The sequence below is a fragment of the Triticum aestivum genome, chromosome 7A (assembly GCF_018294505.1).
Source record: "Triticum aestivum cultivar Chinese Spring chromosome 7A, IWGSC CS RefSeq v2.1, whole genome shotgun sequence".
In the NCBI taxonomy this organism is placed as follows: Eukaryota; Viridiplantae; Streptophyta; class Magnoliopsida; order Poales; family Poaceae; genus Triticum; species Triticum aestivum.
The window spans coordinates 385,837,816-385,842,221 of record NC_057812.1 but is presented as its reverse complement, the minus strand read 5'-3'; the positions used below and the strand labels follow the sequence as shown (position 1 = coordinate 385,842,221).

At 42.9% G+C, this 4,406-nt stretch overlaps 1 long non-coding RNA gene across 2 annotated transcripts; it reads left to right on the top strand.

Moving 5' to 3' along the window:
- Positions 1-814: 814 nt before the first annotated feature.
- Positions 815-4,206, top strand: LOC123146948 (uncharacterized). 2 transcript variants are annotated; one of them, XR_006472994.1, is made up of 8 exons: positions 815-1,438; positions 1,538-1,614; positions 2,341-2,521; positions 2,622-2,859; positions 2,953-3,090; positions 3,176-3,228; positions 3,301-3,374; positions 3,912-4,206. It is a non-coding gene; the product is annotated as an uncharacterized lncRNA (long non-coding RNA). The 2 variants fall into 2 exon arrangements; XR_006472993.1 differs by having other exon boundaries at positions 2,622-3,090; positions 3,912-4,204.
- Positions 4,207-4,406: the final 200 nt, after the last annotated feature.

Here is a 4,406-nt window from a genome sequence, read left to right as displayed (position 1 = left end):
AGTAAAGTGTTCACGTATTTTATAAATATTCATTGGCGTTTACAGGAACTATGATCATAAATATGTTCTTGTGATTTCACAAAAGAGTTCTAGCCATGTTAACTTATCTAGAAAATACAAACGTATGGAAGGACCGACGAAACAAAAGGCGGAATCAGACAAACTGATCAGATGTAACTTCTACCGCCACAACAAATAATAGCTTATTATCCTAGGTACAAGATATCTGCTTGCAAGAAATAGAAAAACACATATTAGTTTAGCATAGCCCCGGCCTTACCTGGTCCCTGGCCCATTAACAGCCCAATCGGTCGCTGGCATGCATAAGTCGAGACAATCTTTGTTATTTTATCCTCTGCACTTTTGGTTCACATCCTGTAACCCCAGCACTCTGCTATCAAACATAATTAGAACATGCAAACATGTAATTACCATGATTCATTTTAAGTGTGGTGTACGAATTAACCCTGTTTAATTGGGTTACTGACCGCTGTACGATACCCTTAGTTTTTTTCCCCATGATCAAAAAACCTTAACTTCTCTTTTGTAAACACATAAAAGAAATCCTTCATCTTATCTTCTGGTTCACCGCCGGTTTTCGGCAGGCCGGCCCAAAACCGTGTCGACTTGTAGATATAAGCGCGGCTCCTTTTTCCTACACGGCAACCCGCAACTGCCTTGTGTCTCTCTCACTGTCCGGTGGGCTCGTCCAAACTGACCCCACGGTATCCCAACGTGTGGGTAGCGATTCTGGTTTAAGGGCAAGGCCAACGCGCCCCCGTGGACAGCTGCCCCAGCTATCCACATAGGCTCGGGTGGTCCTAAACTGCTCAACGTGCTGCCTGCAGATCAAAACGGATGCTTGCAGAGGAGGCCGGCTCCTCCCTGACCAAAGAAGCAAAAAGGTGAGAGAAGGGTAGAAAAGAAGAGAAAGGTGAGCATACACTGGTACAGAGTAGGCATGCTCTCGGTTCATGCTTGAAAAAGATTACGAAGAGAGAGAGAAAGTGGACCCTGGTGAAGCAGCTGTTGCATTGGGAGTTTATTTTATAGTACTATTGCTCAACATACTTTATCTAGATGGAGAAGATGAGGCTATACCTTACGGATGCTTCCATTGCTCATGCCCTAAGAGCACCAGGATAAAGCTAGCCTGCTGGTTAGATCACCGTCGCCCGAGAGGAACACGTGCTCCTCCCCTGTTTGCCCAGAGCGACGGCTCTTACTATTTACCAGCAGTGAGCGAGGTGATTCTACCCCCTCACCGTTCCACATACGCATCCACCTTCTCGGCCTCATCCCCTTCTTCCACTTCACTCTCCTACTTCACTCCTCTCGCTTCCTCTCAAACGTGTACCTAGATCTGCGCTGCTCCTCAAATCGCCGGCGATTCGAGATGGAGAAAACTGCGTCTAGCTGCGATTGATCTTCACGGCAGGTATTCCTTCTCCCGACGCTACATTTCGAGTTATTTTATCTATCCACATGGGTTTCCTAACTTTGCAAGACATTGTTCTTCCCCGCCCTGCAACTCAAGTTTTCCCCCTCGATCCGCCCTCTGTGACTGCTGTAGGCACGCTGAATCATTCCCTCACGTTCGGTTCTTCTCAAAAGGTAAATTATCATATCTAGCCCTGCTTGCACAGCCAAGGCTTCCTGCAAACAGTGAAATGCAGCTAACTCAAACATCTCTCCTAAAAAGAAAACGTATTTTTCCCTTAGAGTCGCCCTCATCTCTCTATAGTGATGAAATAATTTCATTGGTCCTTGGGTTATTAATAAAATGATTCGATTTATAGCATCAAGATACCCATGGTGTTCCCTACATTTTATGCCAATCCATTCTCTTTCAATGACTAATCTTTCGTCCTTACCCAGTCCTATGTGATTCTACCTTTGAACATATTTATACATTCAAAATGACTGAAAGTACACTCTTAATCCACTGTGCTTCCAGAGAAGGGGTTGCGTCTGCATTTTTTTATATATTCATGTTCTCCTACCAAAGAGAACCTTGAATTTAGCTACATTCTATAGATTACGTCTTTGTTATCTTACTGCATCCACCACATGTACTGATTTGCTCTCCAGTAAAAAACAAACATTCTTTATCATGTCCTGAGCTATATTAAAGCTATGATGTATGAAATTACATACAGAGTTGTCTCAGAGCTTAATTTTTTGTTCTTACAGATAACAAATTCACACTGATAAAAAATTCCTGCAAATACATTTATTTATATATGTTTATAGGTTGACATCGAATGGCATGTGCCTTACCCCCTGCCTTTATAATGACACATTCACTCCATTCTTACTGCGTCATGATTTCTGAACCAGGTTTCGCCAGATCATCTTGGATACTGTGTTTGAGAAAGTTGGCCTTCCATCAGCTGCCTACTCTGCACCGAGCTCCTCTTCCAGTTCAGGCAACACCATGGCTGATGGATCCTCCGCGATGGCAACCTCGTCCGTGAACGTCCCGATAGATGATGGGCTACTGATCAAGAGCCTTCCTCCAGTTAGTTGAAAGCTCTTATCGTATCGTTCTTCTCTTCATTCCTCAATTTCATGGCCCGTGGCATGCTAATATAGAAATTTTACCTCCTGTACAATCAAAGCTGTCTCCAATCCGCGTCACCATCAGCAAGCAATTCATTCTTGAACGAGCAATTGAAACAATTGGTGGCACACTCCATCCATTCACTTTTACCGGTACAAGCAGCGATGATGTCGACGTCTCTCTCTCCATTGACCTACCTCCCCACAGCAAAAGCATGTCAAGCACAAGAAAGGAATTCCATGCCCCACACATCGAATCTACCTGTGTTGCTGCCCTCGTGTACCTACAGAAAACAGGTATAGTCACAATCAATGATGCAAACTTTGCAGAGCTGAAAATATGTAAAACTTCAGGCTGAGGAGTTCTGGTCCTCGGCTCTCTATGATAAGGCCAACGCCCTGGGCAACCAGCTCTCTTTACTGACTGCCGCCAAGCAGAAACCCCAGCCTGAGAATAAACAAGGAGCTACTTTGTTGCCTCCTAACCATCATAATACTCCACAGACCAGCCAGAAAGTGCTTTCCGAGGTAAACGACGGCACAATACTTTCATCCCTCTGTGTTATCCTCCAGTGCTTAATGCTCGTTTCCCTTAACCATTGTTCATCCACAGCATGCCACTGATAGAGAAACCACATCAACCCCTGTCACAGAAACAAACAATAGGTACTCTCCATTACATTGCCACACAACGCCGCTGCAAGTTCTATGGGCTAACCACCTATTACTTGTCGTCAGCATCCACCATGTTCCTTCTAAAGACGACAAAAAGAGGAGGACCACCCGCAAGGTGTTGTTCCCTGGAAAATAAGGTGAACATGAATTATATCACAAACCCGTCTCAAAAATCTTTACACATTGTCGTTCACGAGCTCATATGTTTCTCAAGGTGCTGTTGTTTGTCCCTTCGTTCAGCGGGCGACGCACGGCAAGCCGCGCCACCTATCTTAAGTTGCTTTTTTAAGTTGCTTCATGCTGTCATATGTTGCTACTAAACCAGTAATTAAATGTACTTTTATGCTCATACATTATTTGGTGGCTTCTCAATTTGTGTATGAAAACAAGTTTTGCTTCAGTGAGGCTGTTCATGCTTGACGGAATAATGAATGCAAAGATAGATTCCTTTGATTTGGTTACTTGGCTGACAAGAATATGCATTCCTCTGTATACCACCTTACCTCTCATGTGATGCTTTCTATGTTGTGTGTTCCCTATATTAGATAAGGGCTATTGCTTACTTAGACCATATTGATTCTGATTGGCCTATTGTTAAAGTTCAAGATAGTAAGGTTGATGCTTGAGTACATAAATCATTCAATTACATACATCTCACAGTTTGTTTGTATCAGGTTCGTGTGAGGTAGTCCCTATGAAGTACATCGACAAGGCGGATGGATTACGGCGCCTATTAATATGCTTAGTGATAATGGCTCCTTAGTTGACTCTTTTTATTATGTTCCTGCTCTTATTACCTTCTCTTATGCGTTCTCACTTTTGGTATTGAACCTGATGTCAAATGGCTATCTTTTGTGGTCATGTAAACGCACCAAGTTTGATTCTGCCTTATAAACCAATGTTTATCTTGTGCTCCATTGTGTTTTATTTTTACCACAATTGAATGTTTCTTTAATTTAATATTACCCTGTATAAGTGTAAATGCTATACCTAAGTTCCTACTAACATAGGCAAAACGCTTGGACCGGCACCCTCGCGCCAGGGCGCGTTGCCGATCTAGTAACCTATTATGTTGTCTTCCTTGTCCAACATCAACTTTTTAGTATGTCATATATTAATGAGTGTTCACAATTGCAAAAGATATCCAAGATAGTATATTTATATGTGAA